The 16,135-nt window shown below is 40.8% G+C and overlaps 1 long non-coding RNA gene across 2 annotated transcripts in view; it reads right to left on the bottom strand.

Annotated features, from left to right (window-relative positions):
• The window catches only part of LOC132664126 (uncharacterized), a 41,422-nt gene extending 28,521 nt beyond the window's left edge, over positions 1-12,901 (bottom strand). For both annotated transcript variants that reach the window (XR_013553456.2, XR_009603464.3), the window contains exons 1-3: positions 12,649-12,901; positions 9,802-9,988; positions 6,196-6,527 (exon numbers count right to left, since the gene is read on the bottom strand). This is a non-coding gene — a long non-coding RNA (uncharacterized LOC132664126). The remainder of the gene's footprint in view (positions 1-6,195; positions 6,528-9,801; positions 9,989-12,648) is intronic.
• Between the last annotated feature and the right edge of the window lie 3,234 nt (positions 12,902-16,135).

The following is a 16,135-nucleotide window of genomic DNA, read 5'->3' as shown; positions in this document are numbered from 1 at the left end:
CAACATAATGATTTATGTATATTGTTGAAATGATCACCCCAGTAAGTCTAGTTGACATCCATCACTACACATAGTTATAGAATTTTTTCCTATGATGAGAACTTCTAAGATTTACTCCCTTAGCAACTTTCAGATATGCAATACAGTGTTATTAACTATAGTTGCCATGCTGTACATTATATCCCAATAATTTATATTATAACAGCAAGTTTGTACATTTTGACTGGCTTCACCAATTTTGTCCATGCCCCATCCTCTGCCTCAGGCAACCACCAATCTGTTCTTTGTATCTATGAGCTAATTTTTGTCATTTTTCTTTTAGATTCTACATATAAATGTGATAATTGTCTTTCTCTCTCTTTCTCTTTCTGTATCTCTGTCTCTTTCTCTCTCTGACTTATTTCACTTAGCATAGTGTCTTCCAGTTCCATCCATGTTGTTGCAAATACCACGATTTCCTTATTTTTCATGGCCAAATAATATTCCATTGTGTATATATGCCACATTTTCTTTATCCATTCATCCACTGACAGATAATTAGATTTTCTATACCTTGATTCTTGTAAATAATGCTGCAATGAACATGAAGATGAGTATATATTTTCAAGTTATGGCTTTGTTTTCTTTGAATACCCAGACAGAATTGCTAGATCATGTGGTGGTTCTATTTTTAATTTTTTAAGGAGCCTCCATACTGTTTTCCACAATGGCTACACCAATTTACATTCTCACTAATAATGCACAAGCGTTCTCTTTTCTCCACATCTGTGCCAACACTTATTATTTCTTATCATTTTTATAATAGTCAACTAACAGGTGTGAAGATTTATCTTACTAGGTTTTGATTTGCATTTCCCTTATGATCAGCGATGCTGAGCATCTTTTCATATTCCTCTTGACTATCTGTATAGTTGTTTTGTTTTGTTTTAGAAAAATGTCCGTTCAGATCCTCTGGCATTTTTTTGGTTAGAATTTTTTTTTGCTATTAAGTTTCATGAGTTCTTTATGTATATTGGATATTAACCCTTTATCAGATAAATGGTTTGCAAATATTTTCTTTTAGTCAGTAGTTTGCCTTTTCATTTTGTTGATGGTTTCCTAAAAACTGAAGTTGTGTAGAAGCTTTTTAGTTTCACTTGTTTATTATTGCTTTTACTGTCTTCACTTTTGTTATCAACTCCAAAAAATCATCCCCAAGGCCTATGTCAACGAGCTTACTGCCTATGTTTTCTTCTAGGAGTTTTATGTTTTCAGATATTACTTCAAGTCTTTAATCCATTTTGAGGTAATTTTGGTGTGCAGTGTAAGATACTGGTCTACTTTTATTCTTTTGTGGGTGGCTGTCCAGCTGCTCCAACATCATTTATTAAGCAGACTGTCTCTTCCACTTTGTAGATTCTTGCCTCTTTTGTCATAAACCAACCAACCGCATATGCATGGTTTTATTTCTTGACTCTCTGTTCTATTCCATTGATCCATGTGTCTGTTTTTATGTTAAAACCATATTGTTTTTTATTACCATAGCTTTCTGACATAATTTGAAATCAGGGAGCATGATACCTCAAGCTTTGTTCTTCTTCCTCAAGATTGCCTTGGCTATTCAAGGTCTTTTGTGGTCCCATACAAATTTTAAGATGGTTTCTTCAATTTCTGTGAAAAATGCCATTGGAATTTTGGTAGGGTTCGCACTGAATCTCTAGATTGCTTTGGGAAATATGGACATTTTAAAAATATGAATTCTTCCAATCCATGAGCATGGACTATCTTTTCATTTATTCATGTCTTCAATTTCTTTCATCAATGTCTTATAGTTTACCCAGTACAGGTCTTTCACTTCCTTGGTTAAATTTTTTCCTCGGCATTTTATTATTTTCAAAGCAATTGTAAATGGGATTTATTTTCCTAATTTCTCTTTCTGATAGTCTACTGTTAGTGTATAGAAACACAACCAATGTCTGTATATTGGTTTTGTATCCTGCAACTTTACTGAATTCGTTTATTAGTTCGAAGAGTTTTTTGGAGTCTTCAGAGTTTTCAATATATACTATCATGTCATCTGCAAATAGTGACAATTTTACTTCTTTCTTTTCACTTAGATACCTTTTATTTTTTCTTCTTGCCTATTTGTTCTGGCTAGGATTTCCAGTACTATTTTGAATATGAGTGGTAAAAGTGGGCATCCATGTCTTAGAGGCATTGATCTCAGCTTTTCATCATTGAGTATGTTAGCTCTGGACTTGTCATTTCTGGCCTCCATTTTGTTGCAGCATATTCCCTCTATACCCACTTTGCTGAGATTTTTTTATCATAAGTAAATGTTGAATTTTGTCACATGCTTTTTCTGCATCCATTGAGATGATCATATGATAATTATTCTTCATTTTGTTAATGTAATGTATCACACTGATTTTCAGATGTTGAATCACCTTTGCATCCCTGGAATAAATTTCATTTGATCTTGTTGTATGATCTTTTGAATGTATTGTTGAATTTGGCTTGTTACTATTTTCTTGAGGATTTTTGCATCTATGTTCATCAGAGATATTGGCCTGTAAGTTTCTTTTCTTGTGGTATCCTTGTAGAATATCCTTTCCTTGTGGTATCCTTGTGGTAATTCTGGTTTCATAAAATGACTTTCAAAATGTTCCCATCTCTCTATTTTTTGAAAGTGTTTGAGGATTGGTATTAATTCTTTGAATGTTTAGTAGAATTCACTAGTAAAGCTGACTAGCCCTGGACTTCTGTTTGTAGGGAGTGTTTTAATTACTGATTCAGTCTCCTTACTTATAACCAGTCTGTGCAGATTTTCTATTTCTTCATGATTCAGTCTTGGAAGGTTGTATGTTTCTCGGAATTCAACTATTTCTTCTAGGTTGTCCAATTTGTTGGTGTGTAATTATTCTAGTAGTCTCTTATGATCCTTTGTATTTCTGTGCTATCAATTGCAGTGTCTCCTCTTTCATTTCTGATTTTACTTATTTGAGTTTTCTCTCTTTTTTTCTTGATGAGTCTAGCTAAAGGTTTATCAATTTTGTTTATCTTTTCAGAGAACCAGATCTCGGTTTTGTTGATCTTTTTTATTGTCTTTTTAGTCTCTATTTTATTTACTTCTGCTAAATCTTTGCTATTTCCTTCCTTCTGTCCTTCTGTTAACCTTAAGTTTTGTTGTTGTTGTTGTTTTGTTTTTTATCTTGACGTATAACGTTAGGTCATTTGAAATTTTTCTTGTTTCTCACCATGAACTTCCCTTAGAGAACTGCTTTTTCTGTAACCCATAAATTTTGGTATGTTACATTTCCATTTTGTCTCAAGGTATTTTTGCTTTCACTTTTAATTTCTTCACTGACCAGTTGGTTTTTCAGTAGCATGTTATTCAGTCTCTACGTATTTGTGAATTTTCCAGTTTTCTTTCTGCAATTGATTTCGAGTTTCATACCACTGTGGTGTGAAAAGACGCTTGGTGTAATTTCAGTTATCTTAAATTTCTTAAGAGTTGTTCTGTGGCCTAATTTATATTCTACCCTGGAGAATGTGCCATGTACACTTGAGAAGAATGTGTATTCTGTTGTGTTGGGATGGAATGTTCTGTATATATCTATTAAGATCGTGTCTGCTCTCTGGGGTCTCAGGAGTTTACAGTCAGCCCTTAGATGTGTGTTTAATTGGAAGCCTGCCCCTCAGGCTGCAGCTATGATAATAAGCTAATAGGCTTTTTTCCAGAAAGATTGAGCTCCTGCATCTATTGTCTCTTGCTCCCAGGCAGGGGCAAGCCAGGGAGGAAGAGCTTGCTGCTTAAGAACTATTTTTCCATTGGTTACAGCCTTGAGGGACCTATGAGCATAAGTCTATCTGGCCACCAGAGGCAGGTGATACAGAGATGTCCCCTAACAGCAGCCCCCAAAAGCAGGGTACCAGAGAAAAGCATAAGCTCCTCTCTATAAGATACTGCTGGACTGGACCGAGGCAGAGAAGAGTGCAAAGATGGCATTATCAGCTCCCGCTTCCAGAGAGCCTCTGCATAGTCCCTAACAACTGTCTGTCCAGTTGTTACAGTCCCATGGGACCCAGGAACACAAACCCTCTTGGCCTCCAGAGCCAGGGGATCAAGGGGCATTCCTTAGGTGGCAGCCTCAAAAACTGTATCACCAGACATACAAACTGGGGTCCCAAATGTGTGTAAAGGATTCCCTTCAAGAGATAATGGCATTCAGGAGCACTGAGAGGGACAGAACATGAAGATGTCACCCACTCCATGGAGTGAAGCAGAGGGTGAGTGGAAAGATGGCGCATGTGCACGCGCACGCACACACACGGAACAAAAAGAAAAGAAACAAAGAAAACAGGGAGAAAAGTAAGAAAAGGCAAAAAGGGAAATAAAAGAAAAACAAAGAAGATGGTGCCTACCAGGGTTAGCAAGGCAGGGGAGAGCAGGAAGAAGGCGCCCACCAGGCTCCCTTCAGGAAGAGTATCCCCACCCCTTAGACCAATGCTTTAAAATTAGGAAATGAGTATCTTTCCCATAAAGTCTGGGCACTTTTCAAAGGGCTGCTTCTGTGCTGGGCCCTGGGGCAGGCGAGTCAGCACATAGGCCCTTTAAGAAACATTCCTCATTTCACCACAGCCCTGTGGGTCTCTTGTGTATGAGCCCTGTTGGTCTTAAAACTTGGCCTTTTCTTAAATAAGGCAAATGAGCTCCTATAGTGTTCAAAGAATAGTCCAATCAAGATATTTCACTGTCCCTTTACTCAATAGGAATTGTTGGGTCATAGCAGTAGGTCTGACATTGGCAGGTTTATACAGTATTTTTTTTTTCTTATCAGCTACTTAATGAAATGGATTTGTATCATAGCATCTTTTAAATGTTAATACTCTTACAGCTGTCTTCAAAGACCTATTTTGAACTAAATATGTTATCAATCAAAATACTCATTAAAATTCGATGCAAGCTTATGTGGAGAGAGAGATTAAATCATTGAGGCATCTGGGCCTCTTATTCCACTAATGTGACCTCATTATACCATAATTTGTTATTACAGAAATTTAATATTCTGATGCCATAGAATTACTAAGGGCCTTCCCGTTTCCCTGGTTTTCATCTACCCTAATCGCAAACTTTTTGATCATTTACTGGTTGGGTTCTTAGATATTTCCAAGATTTGTATTTCTGGCAGACCACACGGTGTAACGTGAGAAAGCAATACTCTCTGACACTGGAGATGTATGATGGCACCAGTCCCTGAGGGAACTTGGAGACTGTGTTCTCTGATGAGATGAGGAAATATTTGGAATATTTTGTTTCCCGTTAGCCACCATTAATACAGGTAGATCCTGACTCTGACACCTTCACACGCTATAGCTTATCACTGAATGACATCCCACTCCCATAGATGAGTGATGGACTCAGAAGCACAGGGGGTACTTCTTAGAGCATTAAGCGGTTTCTCTATCCACCACGGAGTCCTGACGACCAAAGAAGGGGATGTGCGGAGCTCTAGTAAGTGCCTCACCAAAGTACGTACCAAGCAAATTCTCTCCCAACCCACCACTTTAATCTAACCATTCAACCGAACATGTCACTTGGCTTTCTCCTGCCATTTAAGTAGAACCCAAGAAAAGCCAGAGAAGAGATAGAACGTTCAGAGTGTCAGGAATCAAGGACATAGCGTTTAAAAATTTAGTTCATTTTTTCATACAGAGACAATTATGAAAATATCTTAATTTAGAGGCAAACTCAGAATACATTCTGAAAGAGTCATCTCTAACTCATATACCTGTATCCAATACTGCTCTTAATGATAACAAAATGGTCATTCTTCCCAGCTGTGATGTTTTTTCTCCCTATTAACCTATTTCTTCAACAACAAAAAAGCCAACCTTTGTGGGCCTAGTTGACATTGGTGGGGATAAACTTTGACCAGATCCCAGAACCCAGAGATGCAGAATTAGTACCACTCAGTTCCTAGTGATAGCAAAGAAAAAACCTGTACGGAAGACGAGTTGCCCATCAGATCAACAGCCTCCTAGCCTCAAGTTATTATAACACTTATCTCTTTTGATAGACGTGAGCTATCAGGAACTAGGTATTTTCATTATATACGTCCCCAAGTACATCTGCTGTCTCTCCTACTATTATCCTCCCCTTGCACCCTATGGCAGCGACACTGGCTTCCTTTTCCTGCTTCCACAGTCACTTACCATCGTAGGGCCTTTGCACTTTCTGCTTTCAGATGCTATAATGCTCTTCCCCCAGATCCCACATGGCTCACTTCCTCTCATTCTTCAAGGCTTTGCTCAACGATCACCTTTGCAACGTGGCTTTTCTCATGACCGAATTGCAAACGGAAACCCCTTCTCTGCCCAGCACCCCCATCTACCTCTTTGCTTGATCTTCCTGGATGGTGTCTACCACCATCTGCCACACTCCATATTTCACACACCCCTCCTTGGCTGTCAATCTCCCTAGCTCAAGTGTGAGGTCCCCAAGGTGAGGACTTAGGGCGGCTTCCTCGTTGCCACATCTCAAGTACCTATAAGAGTGTTTGGAACAAATGATAATGAGTGAGTAAACGAAGAGAGCATATAGTAATGGATTTTTGTCATTTTGTTGGAGTGCTTCGAATAGAGTTAGTCACACAAAGAACATTATTTTAAAACCCATGCAGTGCATCATTTTGGTGACGTGATTTATATGTACATGTCTATTTGTAAATATGAATACACTGCAGCCTAAATTGTTGGGGTTGTTGCTGTGCACGTTCTTCAGTCACTAAAAAAACAAATGGCTGTGAATTCACATAACCTTCAGCGCAACTCCGAGTAACAGATGACAGACTACGTTCCCATTGTTTTATGTGAAATAATGAAAGAGAAATATGTAGGAGGAAAAAAGCCACTTTGGAGTGAAAAGAAATGCCTGAGTTGGCTCGGCCCGACCAGCAGGAGCCCAGGAAAACAGAAACGTTAGATTGCTGAGTGATGGGCAGATTCAAGTGCTTCCCAAGCAACAAACCTTCAGTTTGGGAGATGCTACAACCAACAGAGCAGGGAAATTGGCGTCAACACCACGTAAAGAATATTAAATCCCTTAAAGCAAAGGCATGACATTTCTTCTCCACACCCTCTGGTTTGTCCTCTATTATCATTTGAGAGTAAGCCTTAGTGCCAAATGAAAAAAAAAAGTAGACAATTCTTTGCAGACGACTTCAACAACCTGATAAGTATTCATTTCAGCTTAAAGCATGCTTGTAAATATCATTTCAAATAAAGCACTGACTTGATTTTTAATCAATGAAAACTGACATTTGTTGAAAAGCCTTTCTGAATAATTACCTTGCATTCTTATTACTAAAGCGGATTTAACGGAAAATCAAAACAAACGGTATTAATTACATCGTATCCTCATTATATATTAATAGGTTCAGAAACCAAACATTGAGTGTCTCATAGAGCTGGGTGTAATATTTATATGAAGCTTTATGATGGAAGCCAGCTTAATTCTAATACATCCATTTTAGTGCTCTGACCTTCTGTTCTCTGGACACATGATTTTGGTCTCCGCTAGGAGCACACATATCTGGAATCCATGGTTTGGGCTCATGTCTGAGAACCCAGAATGTCCTAGGACATTGACTTTCTCATGCCAAGGGACATGAGTTGTCTGACTGATCAGACATCGTCTACTTTTCACTCAGAGTTGTTACTGAAATGCTTCTCTGGGTGATGGGTTTAGAACATCAAAGGAAGGGATCTCACTGTGTGACTGTGCCCTGAGATCTGCTATCATCTGCGTGTCCAGCAAGCAACTGGGCAGGTGCAAAAGCATGGAAGTGGGAAGAGCATTACAGGAGAAGGGGTTTTCTTAGATCTTCATCCCCTGGACTGGCCCCTGGACCATCGGGTCTTTTACACTCATGTTCAGCCCTAGCTCCGGCTCCTTAGTTGTAATTAGAACCCAGCAGGTGGGTTCCTAGCTGTGGAAACCTTTTAAGTTGTACAACACTTCTAAGCATCAGGTTTCTCATTTGTAAATTAGAAATAAAGGGGCGCCTGGGTGGCTCAGTCGGTTAAGCGGCCGACTTTGGCTCAGGTCATGATCTCGCGGTCAGTGAGTTCAAGCCCCGCGTCGGGCTCTGTGCTGACAGCTCAGAGCCTGGAGCCTGTTTCAGATTCTGTGTCTCCCTCTCTCTGACCCTCCCCCGTTCATACTCTGTCTCTCTCTGTCTCAAAAATATATAAACGTTAAAAAAATTTTTTTTTTCTAAAAAGAAATAAAGATAATATTTGGTTGATGCAAAGATTAAATGAAACAGTTGTTATGAAGATTAAATGAATAATCTTTCTAAGGTGCTAAGCACAGTTTCCAATGTGTACTAGACTCTCAATAAATGTTAGTTATTAAAATCATTATCAAAGGCCTCTTTCCGTCCTGACATTCTATGACTATTCAAGTGCAATATGGAAGCCCCACTGTGAATATATAATCGGACTTCTTACTTCTTTAACCTTTTACTATGGCACATGTCTTTCAAACCCCTGAGCTTGGTACAAAACACCAGCATAAGCAGAATGGACAAACACAGAGAATTGATTAAACTTTGGACATAGAAGGCCTCCCTACTGGAATAGAGACCACACACAAAGCAGTGAAATTTCACCAAAGTAAGGAGCGTCCAGACAACACCATCATCCTTGGAGATGACATTTGCAAAACTAGAATCATTCATTCAGCATATATTGAATGTGCCAGGAGAGTTTTAGGTACCGGAGACCCAGCAGTGAACAAAAAGACAAGTGCATCTTGGGAAGCATATGTTGTTGTTGGGAGATAAACATGATTGGACGAGAAGGGAATGGGAGGTGACACAGTGTCCTCCATCTTTCGTACGGGCTCCTGAGAGCCTTCCCTGAGAGCCGTCTCCACCACTCCTCTGGGTGTCTTAGTCAGCATGGGACTGTCATGGATTTTCCTTCCTCATCTAAATCCCCCACTGCTGCCTCCTCTCCAATCCCACTGACACTTCCCTCTGCCAGGTTTTTCTTTTCTCTTGCTTTGGTTACAATTTGATTCCATAAATTCAAAAAGCTAGATGAATGGAGGGATGGGTGAAATTAAAAAGCTCCAAATCAAAGTTCTAAAATTAAAACGACAATGACAGAGATGAAGGATGTAAGTGATGGGATTAACGCAGATTTGAAAACACAGGGAAAAACACCAGTGAATTTGAAGACATGGCAATAGAAACGACTCGAAGTGAAACAAAGAGAAAAAAAACTGACAAAAACATGAACAGAGCACCAGTGAGCTGTGGAATACCTTCAAATGGCCTAATATATGTGTAATTGGAGCTTTCAAAGGACAGGAAAGAGAGTAGGTGACAGAAAAAATATCTTTGAAGAGATAATGTTTAACATTGTTCTATACTTGATGAAAATTATACACCCACTTTTGCAAGAAACTGCATGGAACCCAAGCAGAGGAAACAAGAAGAATATTTCATCAAGGCATATCAGTGTCACGTTGCTAATGATAAGGAGACCAAAGCTCCGAGCATTTACCTAGTTTTCTTGGTTATATAACAAGTACGGGGTCCATTCACAGTGAGTGGACTTTATACATATCTTAAGGAAGTCATAGATATGGATTGGTAAGGACTAGATCAGAAGTGAAAGCAAAAAGAAAAATACCACCTAGGCATGAAGGCAGGGATGTTGACAAAGAACTTTTAAAAAGTATATTAGCACTTCATGCACGAAGCCAAGGTCAACAAGACCATGCCTCTGCAGGCAATGAGCTCTACCAACCACACTGAGTCTGAAGCCGGGACCGAGGGCTACAGTCTACATTCTCATTTCCTTATTCCGTTGCCTGTTTCTTCAGTCTGCCTTCTTCCTCTCAGGCCTTCATATTCTGCTTCTTGGGAGTACTGCCCCGTTCAGCGTGGATTTTTATGTTTGTTTGTTTATCTGTGTCACTGGGTTTTCTCCTGTTCTAAAAAAAAAAAAAAAAAAAAATGCTTGAGAAGTGGGATATGTATCATCTCCAAAGCTTATAAGACCAAGAAGTTTTATCAATTATCTTTCCTTTTGCTCTTTTTGTGCTTATAAATATACAATTTTTAATGCCTATTTAGTTATTTTGAGAGAGCGTGTATGCAAGCAGGGAAGGGGCAGAGAGAGAAGGAGAATCCCAAGCAGGCTCTGCACTGTCAGATATGGGGCTTGAACTCACAAACGGCAAGATCATGACCTGAACTGAAATCAAGAGTCAGACGCTTCACCGACTGAGTCACCCAGCCACCCCGCTCTTTTTATGCTTATGAAGTAGAAACTCCAGGCACTCCCTCAGCACTTACCACTCAGACACTTGAAAATGCTGATTTTTTTTCATTATTTGTTGGATGAGTAGTCTGATTTATTTTTATTAAAGAGTCTTTTAACTTCCCAGCTTGAGTTTGCCTGTTTTGCGATTTCATATATGTTCCTTCTAGATGATAATAAATAAAAGGAACTATTGGTAAAAATCTGAAATTAGATTTAGTACTGAGCTGAGCACACTTTTACAAGTCTTCATACACCACTCCACAACTTCCAAATAGGATTTTTACTGAAGTTGAAATACCGAAAATATGTTTTAGATCTTATTCGGCTGACAATCACTCTACCCTGTTGTGCACATACACACACACACTCAGCTAGGCCTGCTGAAGGGTGTAGAGAGGAATGACATTGGCACTTCCCACAGGAGGGCTGTAACAGGGACAACGAGACAAGATTAAACTAAGCAAAATCCAAGGCAAACAACGACAAGTGTTTTCATTGTCAATGGCTATCCTGAACAGTTTGTTCAGATACAAAACACACACACACGCCACGCAAGTTCCAAAATCCTGATTTCAAAACGACCCCACATTGGTTGGAGCAGAATGCAGGCCCGGACTCTTGAAACCACGCACGTATGTCTGTGTCCTCAGACAGCGTTTCTGGAGTTTGAGCCTTACCTAGCCCTGCTGCATATGAACTCTGCGACCATACACCAAAAGCATAGTACACCAAAACACAGACAAAGGACTAAACTTTCATTAGCACTGCATGAAACCTACAAACCTTAGAAAACTGGTATCAGTCAGCAGGCCAAGAAAGATGAACAAACCCCCAGCCAAGAAGTTTCTAATTCTGGAACTACACCTGATTGTAAACAACCCGGGTAATACTTGTGTGTTTCTATCTCTACAATAATTTGAAAGAACGGTCGTCTTTAACAGTATCACAATTCTTGCCTCTATTAATCTCAACCTAATCTGTGGTATTGAGTCAGATACAGCTAGGAAGCCTACCTTGCGGGGGAAGCTAGGATATCTTGCCTTAAAACCCCTTCTTGATTCCCTCACATTCCTGAAAATTGCACAGATTAAATAAACAGCCGTAGTGTGCACTGAGTATAGACAAAGAGGAAGGTGCCAAGCGGGACTACTAAATTTATTTCACGATCATTCATCCTTTCGGTTTTCCTAGACAGTCCACAGGCAGATCGGTAAGGCAGCAATCAGGACCCGTGGTTAAGATGGCTGAACAATCGGGGTGGCGCGGCTGCCATTCCATTTGTCAGACTGAGCCAGAAGAGGATGGAGCCTGAAGGAGCAGGGCAGAAGAGGGTGCACGAGTTATGCTCTCTGGCCTTGGCAAAGGAGATATATCCAGGGGCAAATGGATGTCTGGGAGCAAACAGAGAGAGAAGCACCCTGAGTCAGAGAAAAAGCCATGAACAATGGGGTGACTAGGAGATGCCTGGGGACATTTATTACTTATTTCCTGAAGAGAAAACTAGTCGTAGGAAAATAGCTTCATTTCCGTTCCTGACTTGTTTTATGGGAGATTTCCCTAGAAAGATCTTCCTTCCCTCCGGACGGTTCAGCATACACACCCCCCCCCCCCAGGATTTTCTCATTTCTCTCCTGACAGGAGTGTTCCCATCCTAACCCTCGAGCAGTTAAAAGCTCCCTACTCTCCGCTCCAGCATCTAGGTCTGCTCTCTTCCCTTTGTTCCGAATGCTCTGCCAGCGGGAGAAAGGATCCTTTCTAGAAATCGCCGGATGGCAACGGGCTAGAAATGGAGGGAGAGAGAAGTGGGAACAGAGTGAGATAGAAACAGAGACGGGAGACAGAGAGAAGGAGAGGGGGGAAGAAGAACAGCACCGATGCGGGAAGCCCCAGCCTATTGTCGCCCCGTCTTCTCGCCTGCCCTTCCCGGGAGCTGCAGCTCAGGTGACAGCCTGCTGCTGGGGCCGCTGCTACTGCTCTTTCTGCCCTTCAGACTCCCTTCACCATGGTGATACAGTAATGAAGGAGAGCTGCCCTGTCAGACCTCATCAGCAGTCCTGTGAAGGCAGGATGAAATCACTCCTATTGACCCCCTGGCATATTTATAGGCTCTCTCTTTCTGCTGAGGCTGGTGGTTATCACCTTCCCGTCCCGCCGTGTGTTTATTCAGCAGCACGCTAAATCACGCCCGTGTGCAAGGGAAGCATTCATCAGGAACCACAAGCCCCTCTTTCAGGCTGCCAAACCTATCCAATTACTGGAGCTGCAAGGGCCTGCAGAAACCCCTTCGGCCAGGCAAGTTCTCTTGTTTGTACCCTCTAAAAATAATACCTTCTGAGCTCTGCACGCTTCCTCTGTCCAATCTGCACGTTGCCTTTGAACTAGCAGAGCGCTCATTTATCCTTCATTGGCTGCGTCTCCAAGTTCCCCCTTTTCTTCTTAAACAATGAGAAAGAGGCGCTGCATCTCTTTCTGGAGAGGTTGGGGAGAGGATGCGGGCATGCCCGCCACTTCTCTCCCGGTCTTGGCTACCCCTTCAGACCTGCAAGTTAAGCAGTCATGTTCTCCTGAAGGGCAGCTAGCACTCTGGTCCCGTGCTGCCCTCTATCTCTCTGTCTCTTGCTAAACAAGTGATTTGCAAGAAACTATTAAAATAACAAGGGAAATTATATCATTTTGGTTTAAAGGCACGAGAACCAGATTTAGACATGCCTTTAAAATGTTCACAGATGAAGATGGCACATTGTTTAAAGTACCCGTCTCTTAATATGTATTAATTTAATTAGAGCTGTGGGTTGTTGTTTTTTTTTACCAATACTTTTACATTTTCTATTTCTCTGAACGTACCTTATTTTTCAGATTAGAAAAAGAAGCAAAGATTGATGCTATTAGACCTCGTATTTTATTCCGTAGCCCGCAATGTTTTCTGAAGCTAATTACAGTGGAACATTTATGACTTAGGACTTTCTAAATTATGGGAGACAGAGTGAAGAAACAGCAGTGAAACCTACCTGAGACTTAGAAAACCTGGATTTCTTGTCCCAGTTTCACTTCTAACTAGAATTGTAACCTTGTAAGTCATTAATCATTCTGGGCTGTAGCTCCCTTATCTACGGTTCTGTCTACAGCTAACATTTCCACACTCCCAAGCATGGCATTGAACAAAGGCAACGAGGCTAAATGACCACTTGATTAATAACCAAGCCATTTGTGAGACCTGGGGCAAAGGTTGATTGCTTCCCTTATCCCCAGAGGCCAACGCATAATAGCTGTTGAGGGTGCGGCAGTAACATGCAAAGCATAATAAGAAAGACACCCAAGCCAAGCATCAACCTTATAGCGTGTGCTGCTACATACTTACAACTAGCTCTCAGAAAAACAAAAAGCAAAAAACAAACCTCCCATCTGTAGCCCTTGCCAATTTCTGCGGTGTAAGTAACCCGACCACAGTCACTTTCAAGCTCCCAATTTGATTTCACTGATGGAGGAGTCAAGGAGGAATGCTAGAAGCTGGTTCTCCAGAGCCCTCCCAATGGTGTTCCAGCACGGCACAGCTTCTGTGTGCTCAGTCCATCTACCTCCGACTCCCGTGGGTCTCCGGACATCAGCTGGCCTTTGAGAGAACAGTGGGATTCCACTGAGACGCACAAAATAAAGGTGGTAAGATTGTGAAGAAAAGCTTGTCCTGGCTTTGAATACTTCTCAAAAATGTCACAGAGGGGCACCTGGGCAGTTCAGCAGGTTGAGTGTCTGACTTTGGTTCAGGTTAATGATCTCACGGTCCGTGAGTTAGATCCCCTCATCGGGCTCACCGCTGTCAGCTCAGAACCTGCTTCAGATCCTCTGTCTCCCTCTGTCTGCCCCCCTCTGGTCTCTCTCTCTCAAAAGTAAATAAACATTCAAAAATATATCACACAAGTATCTCTAATGACAGAAAAGGAAAAAGAGGGGAGGAAGGTCTTGTGCTTCTAGTCCTTCTGCTCTACAGTCCAAAGATACTTCAGAAAACATTTCTTTAAAGTTTCCTGTGAGTTTTACATTCTATTTTGGAGTTATCTAGAACTATTTTAATATAATAATCATATGAAATAAGGACATAATATGACAACTTTAAAACTAAAAAAAAAAGATTTTCTATAACCCCTATCACACCAAAATGTGCGTCAATAAAAGACTCTAAAATGGAACCACAACTTGAGGGATTTTGAATGTTTTTTTCCATGAAGGAAAGAAGAGAAGGAGAGAAAAGGGGAAGAAAGAGAAAGGAAGGGAGAGAGAGAAAAAAGAAGGGAGAAAGGAGGGGAGGGAGGCGTGCGAAACAAGCTACAGCAAAGCACCATGACATGGAAGAAGAATAGGTTTGAAAAGAGATAAGGCAGTGGGGACATCCTTCTCATGAATCGGTTCATCACCACTCTCCCCAGCAAGAAGGCTCCACATTCCTGGGCTCTTTAGCTCACTAGAGAAATGAACGCTTTCTTATTTAGATGAATGCCTATTTAGGAAAAACACGAATCAACACAGGAAATGTGATAAAGACCACCCAAATGGGTGTGTTCAACAGGAATAAGTTGAGAGAGACCACCGTGAGAGTGGTAATCAAGGACAGACACACAGAATTACGAGGAGGTAATAGCTTTGGCATTCACATCCTTAGACGGAAAAAGTGAACAGTAATCTAGAAGCTTCACCACCTCAGTGGGAAAGGAAACGTTTTGAAGAATTTGTACTAATGGGTCAAAAAATTCCCAAATTGATATCGGACCATTCAATTTAATCTCATAAATATTCATGGTGCACCTGTGAGCACAAAATCCCAAGTGGAGCAGAAATTGGTGCAGGAAAGGGGGCAGGCATAGGAAGAGTGTTTGAAGATAAATAAAGACGTGATAAGCACCCTAAAGAAGCTAAGAATATAGCAGAGGTTGATGAACTGCTATCTAAAGTATGAGGAAGAATGACAGGTATTATAAGAGAAGTAAAAACACAGTGCCTGAGTAATAACTCCCAGTGGGGAATAAGGAAACGCACCATGACCTGATTCCATGTCTATTCGTAAATTCCTTTTTTTTCCCCCTATAAGTGGTATATTGAGCTTAGGCAGAATTAAGGAAGTCATTTCTATTTCAACTAGATATACCCAGATTTACCGCACTTTTCCTTTTCTCAAGTATCATTTAGCCATGGAAAAGGGCTTTTTGCATATTGCCAGCTAAGACAAAAGAAGGTTGCAAATGGCCTGCCCTTCTAAAGACCTTGCAGACCAATTCTTGGCGATGAGCTCATGGAACTGTGTGGTCGAAAATTGTTTCGTATACCTCTCAGTGCTGAAGCGAAGGCTTTGCTTTCAGGTTCTAGTCATGAGTGTAGAAATATTTATGAAAGATTTTTTTTTTTATTAAGGGACATAATTCTGAACTGAACTTTAAAAATCTGTTACTGTCCGGGGTCGCCTGGGTGGCTCAGTTGGTTAGGCACCTGGGTCATGATTTCAGCTCAGGTCATGGTCTCACAGTTCGTGAGATGGAGACCCACATCAGGCTCTGCACGGACAGCACGGAGCCTGCTTGGGGTTCTCTCTCTCCCTCTCTTTCTTCCCCTCCCCTGCTCATGTTTCTCTCTCTCTCTCTCTCTCTCTCTCTCAAAATAAATAAACTTAAAAAAAATAAAAAATAAAAAAAATAAAAACCTGTTAATGTCCTATTAAAATTGTCTGTCATTTTAAAATTTATTAATGCCATTCCAGGGTTTATTATGCAAGGATAGAGGAGCATATGGAGACTGCTAAAAAGAATACTATCTGGTCCACTCGTTGGCT

This window comes from Panthera onca, chromosome F2 (genome assembly GCF_046562875.1).
Source record: "Panthera onca isolate mPanOnc1 chromosome F2, mPanOnc1 haplotype 2, whole genome shotgun sequence".
NCBI lineage: Eukaryota > Metazoa > Chordata > Mammalia > Carnivora > Felidae > Panthera > Panthera onca.
This window is presented reverse-complemented; position numbering and strand designations above follow the sequence as displayed.